General features: G+C 36.7%; 16 non-coding genes across 16 annotated transcripts; all 16 read left to right on the top strand.

The window, feature by feature from the left end:
- Window positions 1–125: 125 nt before the first annotated feature.
- Window positions 126–199, top strand: TRNAT-AGU (transfer RNA threonine (anticodon AGU)). The gene has a single exon. It is a non-coding gene; the product is annotated as a tRNA-Thr (tRNA).
- Window positions 200–638: 439 nt separating this feature from the next.
- TRNAT-CGU (transfer RNA threonine (anticodon CGU)) lies at window positions 639–711 on the top strand. Its single transcript has one exon. It is a non-coding gene; the product is annotated as a tRNA-Thr (tRNA).
- Window positions 712–2,649: 1,938 nt separating this feature from the next.
- TRNAT-CGU (transfer RNA threonine (anticodon CGU)) lies at window positions 2,650–2,722 on the top strand. The gene has a single exon. It is a non-coding gene; the product is annotated as a tRNA-Thr (tRNA).
- Window positions 2,723–10,082: 7,360 nt separating this feature from the next.
- On the top strand, window positions 10,083–10,156 carry TRNAT-AGU (transfer RNA threonine (anticodon AGU)). Its single transcript has one exon. It is a non-coding gene; the product is annotated as a tRNA-Thr (tRNA).
- Window positions 10,157–10,594: 438 nt separating this feature from the next.
- On the top strand, window positions 10,595–10,667 carry TRNAT-CGU (transfer RNA threonine (anticodon CGU)). The gene has a single exon. It is a non-coding gene; the product is annotated as a tRNA-Thr (tRNA).
- Window positions 10,668–11,612: 945 nt separating this feature from the next.
- TRNAT-CGU (transfer RNA threonine (anticodon CGU)) lies at window positions 11,613–11,685 on the top strand. Its single transcript has one exon. It is a non-coding gene; the product is annotated as a tRNA-Thr (tRNA).
- A 944-nt stretch (window positions 11,686–12,629) lies between these two features.
- TRNAT-CGU (transfer RNA threonine (anticodon CGU)) lies at window positions 12,630–12,702 on the top strand. The gene has a single exon. It is a non-coding gene; the product is annotated as a tRNA-Thr (tRNA).
- A 944-nt stretch (window positions 12,703–13,646) lies between these two features.
- Window positions 13,647–13,719, top strand: TRNAT-CGU (transfer RNA threonine (anticodon CGU)). The gene has a single exon. It is a non-coding gene; the product is annotated as a tRNA-Thr (tRNA).
- A 4,509-nt stretch (window positions 13,720–18,228) lies between these two features.
- TRNAT-AGU (transfer RNA threonine (anticodon AGU)) lies at window positions 18,229–18,302 on the top strand. Its single transcript has one exon. It is a non-coding gene; the product is annotated as a tRNA-Thr (tRNA).
- A 436-nt stretch (window positions 18,303–18,738) lies between these two features.
- Window positions 18,739–18,811, top strand: TRNAT-CGU (transfer RNA threonine (anticodon CGU)). The gene has a single exon. It is a non-coding gene; the product is annotated as a tRNA-Thr (tRNA).
- A 944-nt stretch (window positions 18,812–19,755) lies between these two features.
- TRNAT-CGU (transfer RNA threonine (anticodon CGU)) lies at window positions 19,756–19,828 on the top strand. The gene has a single exon. It is a non-coding gene; the product is annotated as a tRNA-Thr (tRNA).
- Window positions 19,829–20,263: 435 nt separating this feature from the next.
- Window positions 20,264–20,337, top strand: TRNAT-AGU (transfer RNA threonine (anticodon AGU)). Its single transcript has one exon. It is a non-coding gene; the product is annotated as a tRNA-Thr (tRNA).
- A 435-nt stretch (window positions 20,338–20,772) lies between these two features.
- TRNAT-CGU (transfer RNA threonine (anticodon CGU)) lies at window positions 20,773–20,845 on the top strand. Its single transcript has one exon. It is a non-coding gene; the product is annotated as a tRNA-Thr (tRNA).
- Window positions 20,846–21,789: 944 nt separating this feature from the next.
- TRNAT-CGU (transfer RNA threonine (anticodon CGU)) lies at window positions 21,790–21,862 on the top strand. The gene has a single exon. It is a non-coding gene; the product is annotated as a tRNA-Thr (tRNA).
- A 435-nt stretch (window positions 21,863–22,297) lies between these two features.
- TRNAT-AGU (transfer RNA threonine (anticodon AGU)) lies at window positions 22,298–22,371 on the top strand. The gene has a single exon. It is a non-coding gene; the product is annotated as a tRNA-Thr (tRNA).
- Window positions 22,372–25,295: 2,924 nt separating this feature from the next.
- TRNAT-AGU (transfer RNA threonine (anticodon AGU)) lies at window positions 25,296–25,369 on the top strand. The gene has a single exon. It is a non-coding gene; the product is annotated as a tRNA-Thr (tRNA).
- The last annotated feature ends 1,400 nt before the right edge of the window (window positions 25,370–26,769 follow it).

Here is a 26,769-nt window from a genome sequence, read left to right as displayed (position 1 = left end):
AGTCTTCATTCATCTTAAGTGTTTGAGTAGAGAAGTGTGTGAACTTAGAAAAGAATATGAAAGTGAAAAAGCAATATTCTCTTGAACACCATAAAGAAAAGTGTTTCAAATTTAAGAATCAAGTGGGTGCTGTGGCTTAGCTGGTTAAAGCGCCTGTCTAGTAAACAGGAAATCCTGAGTTCAAATCTCAGCAGCGCCTTGCTTTTCTCATTGTAATATATAACAAATCATTTTCATTAGGTCTTATTCCGATACAATTAAAATATAAAAGTCTGATTCATCTTACTGATGAACAGATCATCTTTAACCTTATAAAAACCCAAGTATTTTCAAGATTATAGAATGAATAATGTTATTGCAAAATGAAAAAAATATATATCTATGAGAAAGACGTAGATGAAATGTCTACCTAGATTGGAGCAATATTATTACCTTCATGAAAAAAAATTGTAAAGAATTCAAGAAATGAAATTGGGTTTTATAAGAGTACCTGTTTATTAAAACATATTAATACTTGCGTAGTGATTGAGTATGTTTTCCTGTTTAAGATTACAATACATATAAAGAAGAATTTATAGCAGGAAACACATTTTCATCATCAACAATAAATTATGTATGCATTTCTTACTATTAACGTTGGTGCTGTGGCTTAGTGGTTAAAGCGCCTGTCTCGTAAACAGGAAATCCTGAGTTCAAATCTCAGCAGCACCTAAATGTTTTCTCCATGCTTTCCGAATAATTTTCATCAAACAAATGTTGAATACAATTTAGGAATAAACATCTGGTTTTATGAACTTTAGAATAAGTTATCTTAAAAATTAAATAAAATGCTTGGTATTGTGAAGATTTTTGTAGGAATGCATTGACTGAAATAGGGAAAAGAAAATGACAAAGAACAAGATAGAGGTGAATGATCACTCTATTGTTGAATTCAACTAATCCATTCTTCAGCAAGGTATATTTTAAAATGATATGAATAGGGTAAACTTCAAATTAGAGAGGTGTTTTTGAATAAGTGAAGAGTCTTCATTCATCTTAAGTGTTTGAGTAGAGAAGTGTGTGAACTTAGAAAAGAATATGAAAGTGAAAAAGCAATATTCTCTTGAAAACCATAAAGAAAAGTGTTTCAAATTTAAGAATCAAGTGGGTGCTGTGGCTTAGCTGGTTAAAGCACCTGTCTAGTAAACAGGAGATCCTGAGTTCATCTCTCAGCAGTGCCTTGCTTTTCTCATTGTTATATAACAAATCATTTTCATTAGGTCTTATTCCGATACAATTAAAATATAAAAGTCTGATTCATCTTACTGTTGAACAGATCACCTTTAACCTTATAAAAACCCAGGTATTTTCAAGATTATAGAATGAATACTGTTATTGCAAAACGAAAAAAGTACATATCTATAAGAAAGACGTAGATGAAATGTCTACCAAGATAGGAGCAATATTATTACCTTCATGAAAAAAAATTGTAAAGAATTTAAGAAATGAAATTGGGTTTTATATGAGTACCTGTTTATTAAAACATATGAATCCTTGCGAAGTGATTGAGTATCTTTTCGTGTTTAAGATTACAATACATATAAAGAAGAATTTATAGCAGAAAACACATTTTCATCATCAACAATAAATTATTTATGCATTTTTTACTATTACCGTTGGTGCTGTGGCTAAGTGGTTAAAGCTCCTATCTCGTAAACAGGAAATCCTGAGTTCAAATCTCAGCAGTATTTAACTGTTTTCTTCATGCTTTCCGAATAATTTTCATCAAACAAGTGTTGAATACAATTTAAGTATAAACATCTGGTTCTATGTACTTTAGAATAAGTTATCTTAAAAATTAAATAAAATACTTGGTATTGTGAAGATTTTTGTAGGAATGCATTGATTGAAATAGGGAAAAGAAAATGACAAAGAACAAGATAGAGGTGAATGATCACTCTATTGTTGAATTCAACTAATCCATTCTTCAGCAAGGTATATTTTAAAATGATATGAATAGGGTAAACTTCAAATTAGAGAGGTGTTTTTGAATAAGTGAAGAGTCTTCATTCATCTTAAGTTTATGAGTAGAGAAGTGAAAAAGCATTACTCTCTTGAACACCATAAAGAAAAAGTTTTCAAAATTAAGAATCAAGTGGGTGCTGTGGCTTAGCTGGTTAAAACGCCTGTCTAGTAAACAGGAGATCCTGAGTTCAACTCTCAGCTGTGCCTTGCTTTTCTCATTGTTATATAACAAGTCATTTTCATTAGGTTCTATTCCGATACAATTAAAATATAAAAGTCTGATTCATCTTACTGTTGAACAGATCATCTTAAACCTTATAAAAACACAAGTATTTTCAAGATTATAGAATGAATACTGTTATTGCCAAATAAAAAAAATACATATCTATGAGAAAGACGTAGATGAAATTTCTACCTAGATTTGAGCAATATTATTACCTTCATGATTTTTTTTTTTAAAGAATTCAAGAAATGAAATTGAGTTTTATAAGAGTACCTGTTTATTAGAACATATTAATACTTGCTTAGTGATTGAGTATGTTTTCGTGTTTAAGATTACAATACAATAGTAAGAAGAATTTATAGCAGGAAACACATTTTCCTCATCAACAATAAATTATGTATGCATTTCTTACTATTAACGTTGGTGCTGTGGCTTAGTGGTTAAAGCGCCTGTCTCGTAAACAGGAAATCCTGAGTTCAAATCTCAACAGCACCTAACTCTTTTCTCCATGCTTTCCGAATAATTTTCATCAAACAAATGTTGAATACAATTTAAGAATAAACATCTGGTTCTATGAACTTTAGAATAAGTTATCTTAAAAATGAAATAAAATGCTTGGTATTGTGAAGATTTTTGTAGGAATGCATTGACTGAAATAGGGAAAAGAAAATGACAAAGAACAAGATAGAGGTGAATGGAAAGGGGCGACCACTCGGTCCCCCCGAACGTATGGTGGAGTACCCCGATCCCCCTGGGAGGCCATCTTGGGCGGGAGGCGAGTCTCGGCTGGTATGCCCGAAGCGGCGTAGCCGGGGCGCGCCTTTTCCCGCCCTGGAGTGGGTTGTCCTAGACGCTGACGCCGCCGGCCACGCCCCCGGAGGCAGGCAGAGGCGGGTTTACGCCCGCCCGAAGACGGATAAAAGGAGCAACAAGCCAAGAAAGCATCCTCTTGTTCCTGTGCTCTGAAGCTGCACCTCCCCGCTGCACGTGAGCTCGAGACGGAACGAAGAGCCAATTTTGAGCGTTGTAATTTTGTTCTTGTTTTACAGATATCTTCGTTGGAGAATGCCGGGCAAGAAGGTCGGAAAGCGGGTCGGTACCGATCAGATGCTCCGCATGCTCGTGAAGGAGATAGCCGAGTTGAAGAAACAGATGGCGGTAAAGAACGGGGAGGGAGGCCCGAAGCGAATCGTCGGACCAGCATTGCCGGGAGTTGTCCCTAGCGGGAGAGGCAAGAGGTCCAAGAGGGGGGCACCTGGGGGGGAGGCCCCGGTTCCCGATACACCGATAGAGGAGCCAATCCCGGTTCCGAAGGAGGGGCATCCGATCCCCGTGGTAGTCACCCCTGTGAACGGGGAAGATATGCCTCCCGAGTTGGCTGCACAACTGGCAGCGTGGTTGGGAAAAGATAGTGAGGGCACCACGGCGGACGACGCCAGGGCAGTACAATTGCGGGAATCTAGAGAGGCTGCGAAGGCACCATCTTCTGTTCCCCCACAGGTTCCGGTGGCTGAGATGGCAGCAGGCGCGAGTTCGGCAGCAAGTACAGCACCTAGTTCAGGTAAGCGGCTACTGCCGATTGCGGGGGAGGGGTATGTACCCTCACGAAGGGAGAAAGTGGCCCAGCATGTTCCACTCGAAATTAAGGAAAAGATTTGGGCTGATAAGTATGTGAATATGTTTTCTTTGCTTACTGATCATTACGAGATCGAGCATGTGAAGGGCCAAAAAGAGCTTATGCATCCGAGTGTTTGGCGCACAAAAATGGCCGCCTTTAAGGTCAACGAGAACATAGGTACTTGGGGCAGAGCGTTTGGCATTTTCACCTCCATTATGGGTGAGCGAAGGCCTGAGTTGTTGACGGAATTACCTATTTATCAGACACGTATCATGGAATATTCTCTAGCGTACGAGGGCAATCAGTGGTTTTGTTATGACAATATTTTTAGGAAGGCTAAGGAGCACGACCCAGCCCTAACTTGGGATTGTTATGACTCTATTTCTTGGCAAAAAATGGAGAATTCAGGCATGTTAAAGGTACCATTGTCGGGGGGTTTCGCGGGTGAGTCTTCCTGCCAAACCTCTGGGACACCCTTTCGGACGGGTGCAGGTAACGAGCATCACTCGAAGTCGAGTGGCAACGCAGGTAAAAAGGGGATTTGTTGGAATTTTAACAGGGGAAAATGTACAAGGCCTCAGGGGTCATGCAAGTTTAGACACGAATGTGGGGGGTGTGGACAGTCCTCTCATCCCGAGACCATGTGCAGAGCCAAAACGGGTGATAACGGTGGTAGGGGAAGCGCCAAACAGGTCTGAAATAGTCCGAGGGGCGCCTTTACCTACCCCGGTTGATACCATGGCAATGATTCCTTTGCTCAATGAATACCCGGATCATGTCTCCGCTGGGGTGTTGCGAGATGGGTTTTCGTATGGTTTCCGCATTCCGGTGGGGGATTTTCAGGGTAAAACAAGTTGTAAGAACCAACTGTCGGTCCTGCAGCATACGGCGGTGGTACAGATAAAGATTGGGAAAGAGGTGACTCGAGGGCGGGTTGCCGGTCCATTCGAGTTACCACCGGTTGCTAACTTTGTTTGTTCCCCCTTAGGGGTGGTCCCCAAGAAGGACCCGGGTGAGTTTAGGCTAATACATAATTTGTCAGCCCCACGAGGTCTTTCCGTGAATGATACGATAGACCCGGAAGTGTGTTCGGTGCGGTACGCATCTTTCGATGAGGCCGTCGCCATGTTGAATCGCCTGGGGCCCGGAGCGCTGATGGCCAAATCGGACATCGAGTCAGCGTTCCGGTTGCTCCCGGTACACCCAGATGATCAGCGTCTCCTTGGTTTCATGTTTCAGGGTCGCTATTACATGGATAAATGTATGCCAATGGGTTGCTCCATATCTTGTGCTTATTTTGAAAAGTTCAGTTGTTTTTTGCAATGGGTATTCACAAGAAAGACGGGTTTTCAGCATGTGATGCATTATCTCGATGACTTTCTGTTCCTGGGGGCAGCCGGGGATCCGGAATGTGGACAGGCTTTAAAAGAGTTTTGTGTCTTAATGAATCACTTTGGCGTGCCATTGGCACCAGGTAAGACTGTGGGTCCCTCGACTTCACTCGAGTTTCTGGGGATCGAGCTCGACTCGGAGGAAGGTTGTTTTCGGGTGCCCAAAGAGAAGGTGTTGAAATTCAGGGCATCCCTTGAAACATGTATTCGAGAGACTAAGGTAAACCTGCATCAATTGCAACAAATGGTGGGCCAGTTGAATTTTGCCCTTAGAGTAATCCCAATGGCCCGCCCCTTTTCCCGCTCGATTGCACAAGCCATGGTCGGCCTTAAGGAGGGACATCACCGCACGAGGCTCTCGGCAGAGATTCGCCAGGACATGCGCATTTGGTTGGCATTCCTGGCAGATTTCAATGGTCGAGTTGTCTGGAACAAGCCGGCGGTGTCCTCCGAGGAGCTGGGGCTGTGGACAGATTCGGCGGGGAGTGTAGGTTTTGGCGCCATATTCGGTACGCAATGGTCGGCTCAGAAATGGCCGTCATGGTGGCACGAGTGCGGGCTGACAAGTAACATTGCTTTCCTTGAGCTCTTCCCTATTTTGGTGGCCCTGAAAACATGGCCTGAGGGGTTCCGAGATCACTCTGTGGTGTTCTGGTCTGATAACATGACCGTGGTTGAGTGTATCAATAGTCAGGCAGCACGTTGTAAATGGATTCTAAGACTGCTTAAAGAAATTGTATTGTTGTGTATGCAGTTGAATGTGCTCTTTAGGGCGCGCCATGTCCCAGGGGTGCTGAACCAAGCGGCTGATGCGCTTTCTCGTTTCCGTATGCAGGCCTTCTGGGGTTTTCTGCCCACAGCGGACCCGGTGGCGGCACCCTTTCCCGAAGCTCTCTGGTCTCTCGGTGCCCCGAACTACAAAACCTCGTGGGAGAGAGTTTAGCACCCAGGACAAGGAAGGCATATGAAGGGGCGTTTCGTTCCTATTGGTCCTTTTTGGGTTCTGCTAGGGGGGAGCTTTGGGGCCAGGAAGAGTTTGTCGTAAAATTTTTGCTGTCCTTACATCAGGCAGGCAAATCAGTAGCTACGGCCCAGAGGCATCGGGCCGCCATTTCCTTTATGGCGAAGGCTCATGGGATCCAGGACCCGACAGCGTCTTTCGTGGTGCAGAAAGCGCTACGTGGGTGGCAACGCCTTGAGGGTCGCAGAGTAGATGAGAGACACCCGATAGGTCTGGATAGGTTGGCCCTGTTATTTTCCGTACTCCCTGCGACGTGTTCATCCCAGTATGAAACAGTGTTATTCCGAGCCGCTTTTGCGTTAGCATTCCATGGGGCTATGCGGGTAAGCGAACTGGTGGCAAAGAACAAGCAGGATACGGTGGGGGGACTGTGCCGAGAGCACATTCAGGTTAAGATGGAGAGGATGACTGTCTCGTTTGTCAGGTCCAAGGCCGATCAGGGTGCGATTGGGGACTGCATAGTCATACATAGGATTCCCGGATCTCCCATGTGCCCTGTTGTTTGCGTAGAGGAATATTTAGCGCAGAGGGTGGCATCATGGGGGGGGGACCTTGTTGAGACACTCTGACGCCACCCCACTGACGAGGTTTCAGTTCCAGCGGGTGCTTTCAATGTCAATTTCGGCCGCGGGTTTGAACCCCGGCGAGTTTGGGACCCATTCCTTTCGGATAGGGGCTGCTACTGAAGCTACAGCCAGGGGTCTGAGTGTGGAAAAAGTGAAACGTTTGGGGCGTTGGTCCTCGAATTGTTACAAGAGGTATGTGCGGTTGCACATGTTGTGAAGCGGTAATCATGTTCTCACGCTTCTTGTTTTTGTTTGGTTTACAGTTTCGCAAGCTTACGAGGCGGGGCGGACTGAGCAGTCAACCCGACACCTGGGAACCACCGGTCAGACATCACCGGCTGCGGAAAAAGTGGTGTGGGTCGTGGGCCACTCATACGTGAGGCGTGCCGCGGACGTATTCGAAGCAGGTGACATGATTCACATGGCTGGGGAATACGGGTACAGGGTGACCTTCTATGGAAGGGGCGGGCTCTGTATTGACCAGTTTCAATCCTTTTTCGAGGGTTTGTTAGGGAGGACAAGGTCACCGCCGTCTATAATCATAGTCCATCTTGGGGGTAATGATTTGGTGACCACTGGTAGACGACTGCTTCTCGAGGCAATGCTTTCCACTGTAAGTTGGTTGGCGAGAAGAGTTCCAGGGTGCACAATTGCATGGTCCCATATGATTCCACGAAAAGTGTGGCGGGGGCGATTTCGGTTTCTGCTCTGAATCACTCAGTGAAGAAAGTAAATAACAAGTTGGGTAGATTGTTTTGTTCAAGGGCACTGCATTCTATTCCGCATGGTTGTATCAAGGGGGACAGTATGTATTTGGGAGATGGGGTCCATTTGTCCCGGGTGGGGAATGAGTTACTCATAGGAGACCTCATAGCTTGGCTAAAGAGTTTGAAACATGACCTTTAGGCAGGAGTTGTTGTGGGGGGTCCGGATAGCCGGTCAACTATCCGGCCTGTGGCGGTAAGGTCATGATCGGTGAGCAGTAATTGGAAGATCCCTATGGGGGGGCGTCACCCATTACGGATGGGAGCGCCCGGGGGAGGTGGCCATTGGCCCCTCAACGGGGAGGCGGTCCCTTCTAAGGATGGGCCACCAAAAGAAAAGGAAAGGCGGTCAAGGCCCCTTCCTTGATAGGAGGGGCTACGGGCCCCTCCTGGGGAATTTCCCGGGGCCAGGACACCTGCGACGGCAGATGTGGTAAGTTGTGTGGGGTGGGAAGGGGGTTTACGCTACCTTCTAGACACCTCACACGAGTCCTCGGACGACCTTCAAATGGCGTCGAGTTCATTGGGGCCCCCGTCAAGTCAAGGGAAATTGGTAGATGCATTTGAGGTACAGCCTCTGTGCGGTCGCCCCTCCCAAGTGGGGGGGGTAATTCTGGTTTAGGGATCTGACACCGGTTACGACCTTGCCGTTGGCCCTTAACGTTAGGATGTACAATTTCAAGTTAAATGTTTTGTAGGATTTTAGTTCGGCTAGGAGAACCTTTGTATTAGAAATATGTTAAGGTTAGCCAAACATCGTAATGTGGAAATGAAATTGTACATAATATGAAACTGTTATTTTAATGTTTTGATTTTGTTTCATATTTTAATAAATACGGCCGGGAGGGTCACTCCCTCCCGCCTTCCAAAAGTTCAGAACCGTTTCTGTTTCCCATCCTTGGGGATTGCGTCGAGAGGGGGTGGCGGGTATCTCAGCCATATGGAAAGGGGCGACCACTCGGTCCCCCCGAACGTATGGTGGAGTACCCCGATCCCCCCGGGAGGCCATCTTGGGCGGGAGGCGAGTCTCGGCTGGTATGCCCGAAGCGGCGTAGCCGGGGCGCGCCTTTTCCCGCCCTGGAGTGGGTTGTCCTAGACGCTGACGCCGCCGGCCACGCCCCCGGAGGCAGGCGGAGGCGGGTTTACGCCCGCCCGAAGACGGATAAAAGGAGCAACAAGCCAAGAAAGCATCCTCTTGTTCCTGTGCTCTGAAGCTGCACCTCCCCGCTGCACGTGAGCTCGAGACGGAACGAAGAGCCAATTTTGACCCACCCACCAGCCCCTGAAGACAGCAAGTGGTTTTGTAAATAAAGTTTTGATGTGGTAACTCTATTTCTTACAGGTTGTGATGATTGACGTGTCATTTGTATATGCAATAAAGAGAATGATCATTTAGAGTATGTTTTTCGAATAAAGTTTTGCACTAGTGTTGATCAGTAATCATACGTGAAGTAGTTATGGTTGTCTTTTTACTTTAGTAATTTAGTTAATTGTCGTATTTATTTTGGTCGGGCGGTAAGGTCATGATCGGTGAGCAGTAATTGGAAGATCCCTATGGGGGGGCGTCACCCATTACGGATGGGAGCGCCCGGGGGAGGTGGCCATTGGCCCCTCAACGGGGAGGCGGTCCCTTCTAAGGATGGGCCGCCGAAAGAAAAGGAAAGGCGGTCAAGGCCCCTTCCTTGATAGGAGGGGCTACGGGCCCCTCCTGGGGAATTTCCCGGGGCCAGGACACCTGCGACGGCAGATGTGGTAAGTTGTGTGGGGTGGGGAGGGGGTTTACGCTACCTTCTAGACACCTCACATGAGTCCTCGGACGACCTTTAAATGGCGTCGAGTTCATTGGGGCCCCCGTCAAGTCAAGGGAAATTGGTAGCTGCATTTGAGGTACAGCCTCTGTGCGATCGCCCCTCCCAAGTGGGGGGGGTAATTCTGGTTTAGGGATCTGACACCGGTTACGACCTTGCCGTTGGCCCTTAACGTTAGGATGTACAATTTCAAGTTAAATGTTTTGTAGGATGTTAGTTCGGCTAGGAGAACCTTTGTATTAGAAATATGTTAAGGTTAGCCAAACATCGTAATGTGGAAATGAAATTGTACATAATATGAAACTGTTATTTTAATGTTTTGATTTTGTTTCATATTTTAATAAATACGGCCGGGAGGGTCACTCCCTCCCGCCTTCCAAAAGTTCAGAACCGTTTCTGTTTCCCATCCTTGGGGATTGCGTCGAGAGGGGGTGGCGGGTATCTCAGCCATATGATCACTCTATTGTGGAATTCAACAAATCCATTCTTCAGCAAGGAATATTTTAAAATAATATGAATAGGGTAAACTTCAAATTAGAGAGGTGTTTTTGAATAAGTGAAGAGTCTTCATTCATCTTAAGTGTTTGAGTAGAGAAGCGTGTGAACTTAGAAAAGAATATGAAAGTGAAAAAGCAATATTCTCTTGAACACCATAAAGAAAAGTGTTTCAAATTTAAGAATCAAGTGGGTGCTGTGGCTTAGCTGGTTAAAGCGCCTGTCTAGTAAACAGGAAATCCTGAGTTCAAATCTCAGCAGCGCCTTGCTTTTCTCATTGTAATATATAACAAATCATTTTCATTAGGTCTTATTCCGATACAATTAAAATATAAAAGTCTGATTCATCTTACTGATGAACAGATCATCTTTAACCTTATAAAAACCCAAGTATTTTCAAGATTATAGAATGAATAATGTTATTGCAAAATGAAAAAAATATATATCTATGAGAAAGACGTAGATGAAATTTCTACCTAGATTTGAGCAATATTAATACCCTCATGATTTTTTTTTTAAAGGATTCAAGAAATGAAATTGAGTTTTATAAGAGTACCTGTTTATTAAATCATATGAATCCTTGCGTAGTGATTGAGTATCTTTTCGTGTTTAAGATTACAATACATATAAAGAAGAATTTATAGCAGAAAACACATTTTCATCATCAACAATAAATTATTTATGCATTTTTTACTATTACCATTGGTGCTGTGGCTTAGTGGTTAAAGCTCCTGTCTCGTAAACAGGAAATCCTGAGTTCAAATCTCAGCAGCATTTAACTGTTTTCTCCATGCTTTCCGAATATTTTTCATCAAACAAGTGTTGAATACAATTTAAGTATAAACATCTGGTTCTATGAACTTTAGAATAAGTTATCTTAAAAATTAAATAAAATACTTGGTATTGTGAATATTTTTGTAGGAATGCATTGATTGAAATAGGGAAAAGAAAATGACAAAGAACAAGATAGAGGTGAATGATCACTCTATTGTTGAATTCAACTAATCCATTCTTCAGCAAGGTATATTTTAAAATGATATGAATAGGGTAAACTTCAAATTAGAGAGGTGTTTTTGAATAAGTGAAGAGTCATCATTCATCTTAAGTTCATGAGTAGAGAAGTGTGTGAACTTAGAAAAGAATATGAAAGTGAAAAAGCAATATTCTCCTGAACACCATAAAGAAAAGTGTTTCAAACTTAAAAATCAAGTGGGTGCTGTGGCTTAGCTGGTTAAAGCGCCTGTCTAGTAAATAGGAGATCCTGAGTTCAAATCTTAGCAGCGCCTTGCTTTTCTGGTTGTTATATAACAAATCATTTTCATTAGGTCTTATTCCGATACAATTAAAATATAAAAGTCTGATTCATCTTACTGTTGAACAGATCATCTTTAACCTTATAAAAACCCAAGTATTTTCAAGATTATAGAATGAATACTGTTATTGAAAAATGAAAAAAATACATATCTATGAGAAAGACGTAGATGAAATGTCTACCTAGATTGGAGCAATATTATTACCTTCATGAAAAAAATTGTAAAGAATTCAAGAAATGAAATTGGGTTTTATTAGAGTACCTGTTTATTAAAACATATTAATCCTTGCATAGTGATTGAGTATCTTTTCGTGTTTAAGATTACAATACATATAAAGAAGAATTTATAGCAGAAAACAAATTTTCATCATTAACAATAAATTCTTTATGCATTTTTTACTATTACTGTTGGTGCTGTGGCTTAGTGGTTAAAGCTCCTGTCTCGTAAACAGGAAATCCTGAGTTCAATTCTCAGCAGCATTTAACTGTTTTCTCCATGCTTTCCGAATAATTTTCATCAAACAAGTGTTGAATACAATTTAAGTATAAACATCTGGTTCTATGAACTTTAGAATAAGTTATCTTAAAAACTAAATAAAATGCTTGGTATTGTGAGGATTTTTGTAGGAATGCATTGACTGAAATAGGGAAAAGAAAATGACAAAGAACAAGATAGAGGTGAATGATCACTCTATTGTTGAATTCAACTAATCCATTCTTCAGCAAGGTATATTTTAAAATGATATGAATAGGGTAAACTTCAAATTAGAGAGGTGTTTTTGAATAAGTGAGGAGTCTTCATTCATCTTAAGTGTTTGAGTAGAGAAGTGTGTGAACTTAGAAAAGAATATGAAAGTGAAAAAGCAATATTCTCTTGAACACCATAAAGAAAAGTGTTTCAAATTTAAGAATCAAGTGGGTGCTGTGGCTTAGCTGGTTAAAGCGCCTGTCTAGTAAACAGGAGATCCTGAGTTCAACTCTCAGCAGTGAATTGCTTTTCTCATTGTTATATAACAAATCATTTTTATTAGGTCTTATTCCGATACAATTAAAATATAAAAGTCTGATTCATCTTACTGTTGAACAGATCATCTTAAACCTTATAAAAACACAAGTATTTTCAAGATTATAGAATGAATACTGTTATTGCCAAATGAAAAAAATACATATCTATGAGAAAGACGTAGATGAAATTTCTACCTAGATTTGAGCAATATTAATACCTTCATGATTTTTTTTTAAAGAATTCAAGAAATGAAATTGAGTTTTATAAGAGTACCTGTTTATCAAAACATATTAATACTTGCGTAGTGATTGAGTATGTTTTCGTGTTTAAGATTACAATACATATAAAAAAGAATTTATAGCAGGAAACACATTTTCATCATCAACAATAAATTATGTATGCATTTCTTACTCTTAACGTTGGTGCTGTGGCTTAGTGGTTAAAGCGCCTGTCTCGTAAGCAGGAAATCCTGAGTTCAAATCTCAGCAGCACCTAAATGTTTTCTCCATGCTTTCCGAATAATTTTCATCAAACAAATGTTGAATACTATTTAAGAATAAACATCTGGTTCTATGAACTTTAGAATAAGTTATCTTAAAAATTAAATAAAATGCTTGGAATTGTGAAGATTTTTGTAGGAATGCATTGATTGAAATAGGGAAAAGAAAATGACAAAGAACAAGATAGAGGTGAATGATCACTCTATTGTTGAATTCAACTAATCCATTCTTCAGCAAGGTATATTTTAAAATGATATGAATAGGGTAAACTTCAAATTAGAGAGGTGTTTTTGAATAAGTGAAGAGTCTTCATTCATCTTAAGTGTTTGAGTAGAGAAGTGTGTGAACTTAGAAAAGAATATGAAAGTGAAAAAGCAATATTCTCTTGAACACCATAAAGAAAAGTGTTTCAAATTTAAGAATAAAGTGGGTGCTGTGGCTTAGCTGGTTAAAGCGCCTGTCTAGTAAACAGGAGATCCTGAGTTCATCTCTCAGCAGTGCCTTGCTTTTCTCATTGTTATATAACAAATCATTTTCATTAGGTCTTATTCCGATACAATTAAAATATAAAAGTCTGATTCATCTTACTGTTGAACAGATCATCTTAAACCTTATAAAAACACAAGTATTTTCAAGATTATAGAATGAATACTGTTATTGCCAAATGAAAAAAATACATATCTATGAGAAAGACGTAGATGACATTTCTACCTAGATTTGAGCAATATTAATACCTTCATGATTTTTTTTTAAAGAATTCAAGAAATGAAATTGAGTTTTATAAGAGTACCTGTTTATTAAAACATATTAATACTTGCGTAGTGATTGAGTATGTTTTCGTGTTTAAGATTAGAATACATATAAAGAAGAATTTATTGCAGGAAACACATTTTCATCATCAACAATAAATTATGTATGCATTTCTTACTATTAACGTTGGTGCTGTGGCTTAGTGGTTAAAGCGCCTGTCTCGTAAACAGGAAATCCTGAGTTCAAATCTCAACAGCACCTAACTGTTTTCTCCATGCTTTCCGAATAATTTACATCCAACAAATGTTGAATACAATTTAGGAATAAACATCTGGATCTATGAACTTTAGAATAAGTTATCTTAAACATTAAATAAAATGCTTGGTATTGTGAAGATTTTTGTAAGAATGCATTGACTAAAATAGGGAAAAGAAAATGACAAAGAACAAGATAGAGGTGAATGATCACTCTATTGTTGAATTCAACCAATCCATTCTTCAGCAAGGGATATTTTAAAATGATATGAATAGGGTAAACTTCAAATTAGAGAGGTGTTTTTGAATAAGTGAAGAGTCTTCATTCATCTTAAGTGTTTGAGTAGAGAAGTGTGTGAACTTAGAAAAGAATATGAAAGTGAAAAAGCAATATTCTCTTGAACACCATAAAGAAAAGTGTTTCAAAATAAAGAATCAAGTGGGTGCTGTGGCTTAGCTGGTTAAAGCGCCTGTCTAGTAAACAGGAGATCCTGAGTTCAACTCTGAGCAGTGCCTTGCTTTTCTCATTGTTATATAACAAATCATTTTCATTAGGTCTTATTCCGATACAATTAAAATATAAAAGTCTGATTCATCTTACTGTTGAACAGATCATCTTTAACCTTAAAAAAACCCAAGTATTTTCAAGATTATAGAATGAATACTGTTATTGCAAAATGAAAAAAAGACATATCTATGAGAAAGACGTAGATGAAATGTCTACCTAGATTGGAGCAATATTATTACCTTCATGAAAAAAAATTGTAAAGAATTCAAGAAATGGAATTGGGTTTTATAAGAGTACCTTTTTATTAAAACATATTAATCCTTGCGTAGTGATTGAGTATCTTTACTTGTTTAAGATTACAATACATATAAAGAAGAATTTATAGCAGAAAACAAATTTTCATCATTAACAATAAATTCTTTATGCATTTTTTACTATTACTGTTGGTGCTGTGGCTTAGTGGTTAAAGCTCCTGTCTCGTAAACAGGAAATCCCGAGTTCAATTCTCAGCAGCATTTAACTGTTTTCTCCATGCTTTCCGAATAATTTTCATCAAACAAGTGTTGAATACAATTTAAGTAAAAAACATCTGGTTCTATGAACTTTAGAATAAGTTATCTTAAAAATTTAATAAAATGCTTGGTATTGTGAGGATTTTTGTAGGAATGCATTGACTGAAATAGGGAAAAGAAAATGACAAAGAACAAATAGAGGTGAATGATCACTCTATTGTTAAATTCAACTAATCCATTCTTCAGCAAGGTATATTTTAAAATGATATGAATAGGGTAAACTTCAAATTAGAGAGGTGTTTTTGAATAAGTGAAGAGTCTTCATTCATCTTAAGTGTTTGAGTAGAGAAGTGTGTGAACTTAGAAAAGAATATGAAAGTGAAAAAGCAATATTCTCTTGAACACCATAAAGAAAAGTGTTTCAAATTTAAGAATCAAGTGGGTGCTGTGGGATAGCAGGTTAAAGCGCCTGTCTAGTAAACAGGAGATCCTGAGTTCAAATCTCAGCAGCGCCTTGCTTTTCTCATTGTTATATAACAAATCATTTTCATTAGGTCTTATTCCGATACAATTAAAATATAAAAGTCTGATTCATCTTACTGTTGAACAGATCATCTTAAACCTTATAAAAACACAAGTATTTTCAAGATTATAGAATGAATACTGTTATTGCCAAATAAAAAAAATACATATCTATGAGAAAGACGTAGATGAAATTTCTACCTAGATTTGAGCAATATTAATACCTTCATGATATTTTTTTTTAAAGAATTCAAGAAATGAAATTGAGTTTAATAAGAGTACCTGTTTATTAAAACATATTAATACTTGCGTAGTGATTGAGTATGTTTTCGTGTTTAAGATTACAATACACATAAAGAAGAATTCATAGCAGGAAACACATTTTCATCATCAACAATAAATTATTTATGCATTTCTTACTATTAACGTTGGTGCTGTGGCTTAGTGGTTAAAGCGCCTGTCTCGTAATCAGGAAATCCTGAGTTCAAATCTCAACAGCACCTAACTCTTTTCTCCATGCTTTCCGAATAACTTTCATCAAACACATGTTGAATACAATTTAAGAATAACATTCTGGTTCTATGAACTTTAGAATAAGTTATCTTAAAAATGAAATAAAATGCTTGGTATTGTGAAGATTTTTGTAGGAATGCATTGACTGAAATAGGGAAAAGAAAATGACAAAGAACAAGATAGAGGTGAATGATCACTCTATTGTGGAATTCAACAAATCCATTCTTCAGCAAGGAATATTTTAAAATGATATGAATAGGGTAAACTTCAAATTAGAGAGGTGTTTTTGAATAAGTGAAGAGTCTTCATTCATCTTAAGTGTTTGAGTAGAGAAGTGTGTGAACTTAGAAAAGAATATAAAAGTGAAAAAGCAATATTCTCTTGAACACCATAAAGAAAAGTGTTTCAAAATAAAGAATCAAGTGGGTGCTGTGGCTTAGCTGGTCAAAGCACCTGTCTAGTAAACAGGAGATCCTGAGTTCAACTCTGAGCAGTGCCTTGCTTTTCTCATTGTTATATAACAAATCATTTTCATTAGGTCTTATTCCGATACAATTAAAATATAAAAGTCCGATTCATCTTACTGTTGAACAGATCATCTTTAACCTTATAAAAACCCAAGTATTTTCAAGATTATAGAATGAATACTGTTATTGCAAAATGAAAAAAAGACATATCTATGAGAAAGACGTAGATGAAATGTCTACCTAGATTGGAGCAATATTATTACCTTCATGAAAAAAAATTGTAAAGAATTCAAGAAATGGAATTGGGTTTTATAAGAGTACCTTTTTATTAAAACGTATTAATCCTTGCGTAGTGATTGAGTATCTTTTCGTGTTTAAGATTACAATACATATAAAGAAGAATTTATAGCAGAAAACAAATTTTCATCATTAACAATAAATTTTTTATGCATTTTTTACTATTACTGTTGGTGCTGTGGCTTAGTGGTTAAAGCTCTTGTCTCGTAAACAGGAAATCCTGAGTTCAATTCTCAACAGCATTTAACTGTTTTCTCCATGCTTTCCGAATAATTTTCATCAAACAAGTGTTGAATACAATTTAAGTATAAACATCTGGTTCTATGAACTTTAGAATAAGTTATCTTAAAAATTAAATAAAATGCTTGGTATTTTGAGGTTTTTTGTAGGAATGCATTGACTGAAATAGGGAAAAGAAAATGACAAAGAACAAGATAGAGGTGAATGAACACTCTATTGTTGAATTCAACTAATCCATTCTTCAGCAAGGTATATTTTAAAATGATATGAATAGGGTAAACTTCAAATTAGAGAGGTGTTTTTGAATAAGTGAGGAGTCTTCATTCATCTTAAGTGTTTGAGTAGAGAAGTGTGTGAACTTAGAAAAGAATATGAAAGTGAAAAAGCAATATTCTCTTGAACACCATAAAGAAAAGTGTTTCAAATTAAAGAATCAAGTGGATGCTGTGGCTTAGCTGGTTAAAGCGCCTGTCTAGTAAACAGGAGATCCTGAGTTCAACTCTCAGCAGTGAATTGCTTTTCTCATTGTTATATAACAAATCATTTTTATTAGGTCTTATTCCGATACAATTAAAATATAAAAGTCTGATTCATCTTACTGTTGAACAGATCATCTTAAACCTTATAAAAACACAAGTATTTTCAAGATTATAGAATGAATACTGTTATTGCCAAATGAAAAAAATACATATCTATGAGAAAGAAATAGATGAAATTTCTACCTAGATTTGAGCAATATTAATACCTTCATGATTTTTTTTTAAAGGATTCAAGAAATGAAATTGAGTTTTATAAGAGTACCTGTTTATTAAAACATATTAATACTTGCGTAGTGATTGAGTATGTTTTCGTGTTTAAGATTACAATACATATAAAGAAGAATTTATAGCAGGAAACACATTTTCATCATCAACAATATATTATGTATGCATTTCTTACTATTAACGTTGGTGCTGTGGCATAGTGGTTAAAGCGCCTGTCTCGTAAACAGGAAATCCTGAGTTCAATTCTCAGCAGCACCTAACTGTTTTCTCCATGCTTTCTGAATAATTTTCATCAAACAAATGTTGAATACAATTTAAGAATAAACATCTGGTTCTATGAACTTTAGAATAAGTTATCTTAAAAATTAAATAAAATGCTTGGTATTGTGAAGATTTTTGTAGGAATGCATTGACTGAAATAGGGATAAGAAAATGACAAAGAACAAGATAGAGGTAAATGTTCACTCTATTGTTGAATTCAACTAATCCATTCTTCTGCAAGGTATATTTTAAAATGATATGAATAGGGTAAACTTCAAATTAGAGAGGTGTTTTTGAATAAGTGAAGAGTCTTCATTCATCTTAAGTGTTTGAGTAGAGAAGTGTGTGAACTTAGAAAAGAATATGAAAGTGAAAAAGCAATATTCTCTTGAACACCATAAAGAAAAGTGTTTCGAAGTTAAGAATCAAGTGGGTGCTGTGGCTTAGCTGGTTAAAGCGCCTGTCTAGTAAACAGGAGATCCTGAGTTCAAATCTCAGCAGCGCCTTGCTTTTCTCATTCTTATATAACAAATCATTTTCATTAGGTCTTATTCCGATACAATTAAAATATAAAAGTCTGATTCATCTTACTGTTGAACAGATCATCTTTAACCTTATAAAATCCCAAGTATTTTCAAGATTATAGAATGAATACTGTTATTGCAAAATGAAAAAAATACATATCTATGAGAAAGACGTAGATGAAATGTCTACCTAGATTGGAGCAATATTATTACCTTCATGAAAAAAATTGTAAAGAATTCAAGAAATGAAATTGGGTTTTATAAGAGTACCTGTTTATTAAAACATATTAATACTTGCGTAGTGATTGAGTATGTTTTCGTGTTTAAGATTACAATACATATAAAGAATAATTTATAGCAGGAAACACATTTTCATCATCAACAATAAATTATGTATGCATTTCTTACTATTAACGTTGGTGCTGTGGCTTAGTGGTTAAAGCGCCTGTCTCGTAAACAGGAAATCTTGAGTTCAAATCTCAGCAGCACCTAAATGTTTTCTCCATGCTTTCCGAATAATTTTCATCAAACAAATGTTGAATACAATTTAAGAATAAACGTCTGGTTCTATGAACTTTAGAATAAGTTATCTTAAACATTAAATAAAATGCTTGGTATTGTGAAGATTTTTGTAGGAATGCATTGACTGAAATAGGGAAAAGAAAATGACAAAGAACAAGATAGAGGTGAATGATCACTCTATTGTTGAATTCAACTAATCCATTCTTCAGCAAGGTATATTTTAAAATGATATGAATAGGGTAAACTTCAAATTAGAGAGGTGTTTTTGAATAAGTGAAGAGTCTTCATTCATCTTAAGTGTTTGAGTAGAGAAGTGTGTGAACTTAGAAAAGAATATGAAAGTGAAAAAGCAATATTCTCTTGAACACCATAAAGAAAAGTGTTTCAAATTTAAGAATCAAGTGGGTGCTGTGGCTTAGCTGGTTAAAGCACCTGACTAGTAAACAGGAGATCCTGAGTTCAACTCTCAGCAGTGCCTTGCTTTTCTCATTGTTATATAACAAATCATTTTCATTAGGTCTTATTCCGATACAATTAAAATATAAAAGTCTGATTCATCTTACTGTTGAACAGATCATCTTAAACCCTATAAAAACACAAGTATTTTCAAGATTATAGAATGAATACTGTTATTGCAAAATGAAAAAAATACATATCTATGAGAAAGACGTAGATGAAATTTCTACCTAGATTTGAGCAATATTAATACCTTCATGATTTTTTTTTAAAGAATTCAAGAAATGAAATTGAGTTTTATAAGAGTACCTGTTTATCAAAACATATTAATACTTGCGTAGTGATTGAGTATGTTTTCGTGTTTAAGATTACAATACATATAAAGAAGAATTTATAGCAGGAAACACATTTTCATCATCAACAATAAATTATGTATGCATTTCTTACTATTAACGTTGGTGCTGTGGCTTAGTGGTTAAAGCGCCTGTCTCGTAAACAGGAAATCCTGAGTTCAAATCTCAGCAGCACCTAAATGTTTTCTCCATGCTTTCCGAATAATTTTCATCAAACAAATGTTGAATACAATTTAAGAATAAACATCTGGTTCTATGAACTTTAGAATAAGTTATCTTAAAAATTAAATAAAATGCTTGGTATTGTGAAGATTTTTGTAGGAATGCATTGACTGAAATAGGGAAAAGAAAATGACAAAGAACAAGATAGAGGTGAATGATCACTCTATTGTTGAATTCAACCAATCCATTCTTCAGCAAGGTATATTTTAAAATGATATGAATAGGGTAAACTTCAAATTAGAGAGGTGTTTTTGAATAAGTGAAGAGTCTTCATTCATCTTAAGTGTTTGAGTAGAGAAGTGTGTGAACTTAGAAAAGAATATGAAAGTGAAAAAGCAATATTCTCTTGAACACCATAAAGAAAAGTGTTTCAAATTTAAGAATCAAGTGGGTGCTGTGGCTTAGCTGGTTAAAGCGCCTGTCTAGTAAACAGGCGATCCTGAGTTCAACTCTCAGCAGTGCCTTGCTTTTCTCATTGTTATATAACAAATCATTTTCATTAGGTCTTATTCCGATACAATTAAAATATAAAAGTCTGATTCATCTTACTGTTGAACAGATCATCTTAAACCTTATAAAAACACAAGTATTTTCAAGATTATAGAATGAATACTGTTATTGCAAAATGAAAAAAATACATATCTATGAGAAAGACGTAGATGAAATTTCTACCTAGATTTGAGCAATATTAATACCTTCATGATTTTTTTTTAAAGAATTCAAGAAATGAAATTGAGTTTTATAAGAGTACCTGTTTATCAAAACATATTAATACTTGCGTAGTGATTGAGTATGTTTTCGTGTTTAAGATTACAATACATATAAAGAAGAATTTATAGCAGGAAACACATTTTCATCATCAACAATAAATTATGTATGCATTTCTTACTATTAACGTTGGTGCTGTGGCTTAGTGGTTAAAGCGCCTGTCTCGTAAACAGGAAATCTTGAGTTCAAATCTCAGCAGCACCTAAATGTTTTCTCCATGCTTTCCGAATAATTTTCATCAAACAAATGTTGAATACAATTTAAGAATAAACGTCTGGTTCTATGAACTTTAGAATAAGTTATCTTAAACATTAAATAAAATGCTTGGTATTGTGAAGATTTTTGTAGGAATGCATTGACTGAAATAGGGAAAAGAAAATGACAAAGAACAAGATAGAGGTGAATGATCACTCTATTGTTGAATTCAACTAATCCATTCTTCAGCAAGGTATATTTTAAAATGATATGAATAGGGTAAACTTCAAATTAGAGAGGTGTTTTTGAATAAGTGAAGAGTCTTCATTCATCTTAAGTGTTTGAGTAGAGAAGTGTGTGAACTTAGAAAAGAATATGAAAGTGAAAAAGCAATATTCTCTTGAACACCATAAAGAAAAGTGTTTCAAATTTAAGAATCAAGTGGGTGCTGTGGCTTAGCTGGTTAAAGCACCTGACTAGTAAACAGGAGATCCTGAGTTCAACTCTCAGCAGTGCCTTGCTTTTCTCATTGTTATATAACAAATCATTTTCATTAGGTCTTATTCCGATACAATTAAAATATAAAAGTCTGATTCATCTTACTGTTGAACAGATCATCTTAAACCTTATAAAAACACAAGTATTTTCAAGATTATAGAATGAATACTGTTATTGCAAAATGAAAAAAATACATATCTATGAGAAAGACGTAGATGAAATTTCTACCTAGATTTGAGCAATATTAATACCTTCATGATTTTTTTTTAAAGAATTCAAGAAATGAAATTGAGTTTTATAAGAGTACCTGTTTATCAAAACATATTAATACTTGCGTAGTGATTGAGTATGTTTTCGTGTTTAAGATTACAATACATATAAAGAAGAATTTATAGCAGGAAACACATTTTCATCATCAACAATAAATTATGTATGCATTTCTTACTATTAACGTTGGTGCTGTGGCTTAGTGGTTAAAGCGCCTGTCTCGTAAACAGGAAATCCTGAGTTCAAATCTCAGCAGCACCTAAATGTTTTCTCCATGCTTTCCGAATAATTTTCATCAAACAAATGTTGAATACAATTTAAGAATAAACATCTGGTTCTATGAACTTTAGAATAAGTTATCTTAAAAATTAAATAAAATGCTTGGTATTGTGAAGATTTTTGTAGGAATGCATTGACTGAAATAGGGAAAAGAAAATGACAAAGAACAAGATAGAGGTGAATGATCACTCTATTGTTGAATTCAACCAATCCATTCTTCAGCAAGGTATATTTTAAAATGATATGAATAGGGTAAACTTCAAATTAGAGAGGTGTTTTTGAATAAGTGAAGAGTCTTCATTCATCTTAAGTGTTTGAGTAGAGAAGTGTGTGAACTTAGAAAAGAATATGAAAGTGAAAAAGCAATATTCTCTTGAACACCATAAAGAAAAGTGTTTCAAATTTAAGAATCAAGTGGGTGCTGTGGCTTAGCTGGTTAAAGCGCCTGTCTAGTAAACAGGCGATCCTGAGTTCAACTCTCAGCAGTGCCTTGCTTTTCTCATTGTTATATAACAAATCATTTTCATTAGGTCTTATTCCGATACAATTAAAATATAAAAGTCTGATTCATCTTACTGTTGAACAGATCATCTTAAACCTTATAAAAACACAAGTATTTTCAAGATTATAGAATGAATACTGTTATTGCAAAATGAAAAAAATACATATCTATGAGAAAGACGTAGATGAAATTTCTACCTAGATTTGAGCAATATTAATACCTTCATGATTTTTTTTTAAAGAATTCAAGAAATGAAATTGAGTTTTATAAGAGTACCTGTTTATCAAAACATATTAATACTTGCGTAGTGATTGAGTATGTTTTCGTGTTTAAGATTACAATACATATAAAGAAGAATTTATAGCAGGAAACACATTTTCATCATCAACAATAAATTATGTATGCATTTCTTACTATTAACGTTGGTGCTGTGGCTTAGTGGTTAAAACACCTGTCTCGTAAACAGGAAATCTTGAGTTCAAATCTCAGCAGCACCTAAAGGTTTTCTCCATGCTTTCCGAATAATTTTCATCAAACAAATGTTGAATACAATTTAAGAATAAACATCTGGTTCTATGAACTTTAGAATAAGTTTTCTTAAAAATTAAATAACATGCTTGGTATTGTGAAGATTTTTGTAGGAATGCATTGACTGAAATAGGGAAAAGAAAATGACAAAGAACAAGATAGAGGTGAATGATCACTCTATTGTTGAATTCAACTAATCCATTCTTCAGCAAGGTATATTTTAAAATGATATGAATAGGGTAAACTTCAAATTAGAGAGGTGTTTTTGAATAAGTGAAGAGTCTTCATTCATCTTAAGTGTTTGAGTAGAGAAGTGTGTGAACTTAGAAAAGAATATAAAAGTGAAAAAGCAATATTCTCTTGAACACCATAAAGAAAAGTGTTTCAAAATAAAGAATCAAGTGGGTGCTGTGGCTTAGCTGGTTAAAGCGCCTGTCTACAGGAGATCCTGAGTTCAACTCTCAGCAGTGCCTTGCTTTTCTCATTGTTATATAACAAATCATTTTCATTAGGTCTTATTCCGATACAATTAAAATATAAAAGTCTGATTCATCTTACTGTTGAACAGATCATCTTAAACCACATAAAAACCCAAGTATTTTCAAGATTATAGAATGAATGCTGTTATGGCAAAATGAAAAAAATACATATCTATGAGAAACAAGTAGATGAAATTTCTACCTAGATTTGAGCAAAAATAATACCTTCATGAAAAAAATTGTAAAGAATTCAAGAAATGAAATTGGGTTTTATAAGAGTACCTGTTTATTAAAACATATTAATCCTTGCGTAGTGATTGAGTATCTTTTCGTGTTTAAGATTACAATACATATAAAGAAGAATTTATAGCAGAAAACACATTTTCATCATCAAAAATAAATTATGTATGCATTTTTCACTATTAAAGTTAGTGCTGTGGCTTAGTGGTTGAAGCACCTGTATAGTAAACAGGAAACCCTGAGTTCAAATCTCAGCAGCACCTAACTGTTTTCTCCATGCTTTCCGAATAATTTTCATCAAACACTTGTTGAATACAATTTAAGAATAAACATCTGGTTCTATGAACTTTAGAATAAGTTATCTTAAAAATTAAATAAAATGCTTGGTATACCCCCGCCCTCAAGAGCCTTAAAAGGGAATGCCAAAAAACAGAACACCAATGGAGACAAGCGAAAGACCCTACTACCAGAGCCAACTATACTGCGAAAAGGAAACAAAACATCCTTGCCATCCGAGAGGCAAAAAAGGCATTCTTTGTGCAACGAATCAACGAAAACCATAACTCTGCAAAAGAGTTATTTAAAATCGTGAAAGAGCTCAGCAACCCATCCTGCACCTTGCAAACTCTCACCCCTTCCAATGAAGCATGCGAACGGATTAGCTGGTTAAAGCACCTGTCTAGTAAACAGGAGATCCTGAGTTCATCTCTCAGCAGTGCCTTGCTTTTCTCATTGTTATATAACAAATCATTTTCATTAGGTCTTATTCCGATACAATTAAAATATAAAAGTCTGATTCATCTTACTGTTGAACAGATCACCTTTAACCTTATAAAAACCCAGGTATTTTCAAGATTATAGAATGAATACTGTTATTGCAAAATGAAAACAAGTACATATCTATGAGAAAGACGTAGATGAAATGTCTACCAAGATTGGAGCAATATTATTACCTTCATGAATTTTTTTTTAAAGAATTCAAGAAATGAAATTGGGTTTTATAAGAGTACCTGTTTATTAAAACATATGAATCCTTGTGAAGTGATTGAGTATCTTTTCGTGTTTAGGATTAGAATACATATAAAGAAGAATTTATAGCAGAAAACACATTTTCATCATCAACAATAAATTTTTTATGCATTTTTTAGTATTACCGTTGGTGCTGTGGCTTAGTGGTTAAAGCTCCTATCTCGTAAACAGGAAATCCTGAGTTCAAATCTCAGCAGCATTTAACTGTTTTCTTCATGCTTTCCGAATAATTTTCATCAAACAAGTGATGAATACAATTTAAGTATAAACATCTGGTTCTATGAACTTTAGAATAAGTTATCTTAAAAATTAAATAAAATACTTGGTATTGTGAGGATTTTTGTAGGAATGCATTGATTGAAATAGGGAAAAGAAAATGACAAAGAACAAGATAGAGGTGAATGATCACTCTATTGTTGAATTCAACTAATCCATTCTTCAGCAAGGTATATTTTAAAATGATATGAATAGGGTAAACTTCAAATTAGAGAGGTGTTTTTGAATAAGTGAAGAGTCTTCATTCATCTTAAGTGTTTGAGTAGAGAAGTGTGTGAACTTAGAAAAGAATATGAAAGTGAAAAAGCAATATTCTCTTGAACACCATAAAGAAAAGTGTTTCAAATTTAAGAATCAAGTGGGTGCTGTGGCTTAGCTGGTTAAAGTGCCTGTCTAGTAAACAGGAGATCCTGAGTTCAACTCTCAGCAGTGCCTTGCTTTTCTCATTGTTATATAACAAATCATTTTCATTAGGTCTTATTCCGATACAATTAAAATATAAAAGTCTGATTCATCTTACTGTTGACAGATCACCTTTAACCTTATAAAAACCCAGGTATTTTCAAGATTATAGAATGAATACTGTTATTGCAAAATGAAAAAAAGTACATATCTATGAGAAAGACGTAGATGAAATGTCTACCAAGATTGGAGCAATATTATTACCTTCATGAAAAAAAATTGTAAAGAATTCAAGAAATGAAATTGGGTTTTATAAGAGTACCTGTTTATTAAAACATATGAATCCTTGTGAAGGGATTGAGTATGTTTTCGTGTTTAAGATTACAATACATATAAAGAAGAATTTATAGCAGGAAACACATTTTCATCATCAACAATAAATTATGTATGCATTATGGCTGAGATACCCGCCACCCCCTCTCAACACAATCCCCAAATGAGGGAAACCGGAAACAGTTCTTGAAGTTTTTGGAAGTGGGAGGGAGTGACCCTCCCGGCCGTATTTATTAAAACAAAATTAAAACATTTAAACATTAATGTACAATTTCATACCACACTGTGATGTTTGGCTAACCTTAACAGATTCTCTAATACAGAGGTTCTCCTAGCCGATCTAACATCCTACAAAACATTTACTTGAAAACATTGAAATTGTACATCCTAACGTTTAAGGGCCAACGGCAAGGTCGTAACCGGTGTCAAGATCCCTAACCAGACATACCCCCCCCACTTGGGAGGGGCGACAGCACTGAGGCGTACTCACGTGCAACTACTACAATTTCCCTTGTCTTGACGGGGGCACTTATCAACTCGACGCCAGTTAAAGGTCGTTCGAAGACTCGTGTGAGGTATCTAGAAGGTATCGTAGACCTCCCCCCAACCCCACACAACTTACCGCATCTGCCGTCGCAGATGTCACTGGCCCCGGGAAATTCCCCAGGAGGGGGCTGTAACCCCTCCTACACAGGAAGGGGCCTTGACCGCCTTTCCTCTTCTTCCGGCGACCCATCCTTAGAAGGGACCGCCTCCCCGTTGAGGGGCCAAAGGCCACCTCCCCCGAGCGCTCCCATCCGTGTTGGGTGACGCCCACTCATAGGGATCTTCCAATTAGTGCTCACCGATCATGACCTTACCGCCTACCATCTGACCGAAATAAATACGACAAGTGTTAACTAAACGAAAATACATTGGCCATTATGACCGAAACCTGTGTCCAAATGGACCTTAAATCCGACATTCTTTAATCAACAACTTGTAACATTATACCAATCTTTATTACACATTAAATATCAACATAACACCAAAACAACCTGGAAACGAAATAGAATAACTGTCAACTTTATTAAAACAACTAGCTGTCCTCAGGGGCTGGT

The sequence above is a fragment of the Lissotriton vulgaris genome, chromosome 12, assembly GCF_964263255.1.
Source record: "Lissotriton vulgaris chromosome 12, aLisVul1.2, whole genome shotgun sequence".
Classification (NCBI taxonomy): Eukaryota; Metazoa; Chordata; class Amphibia; order Caudata; family Salamandridae; genus Lissotriton; species Lissotriton vulgaris.
This window is presented reverse-complemented; position numbering and strand designations above follow the sequence as displayed.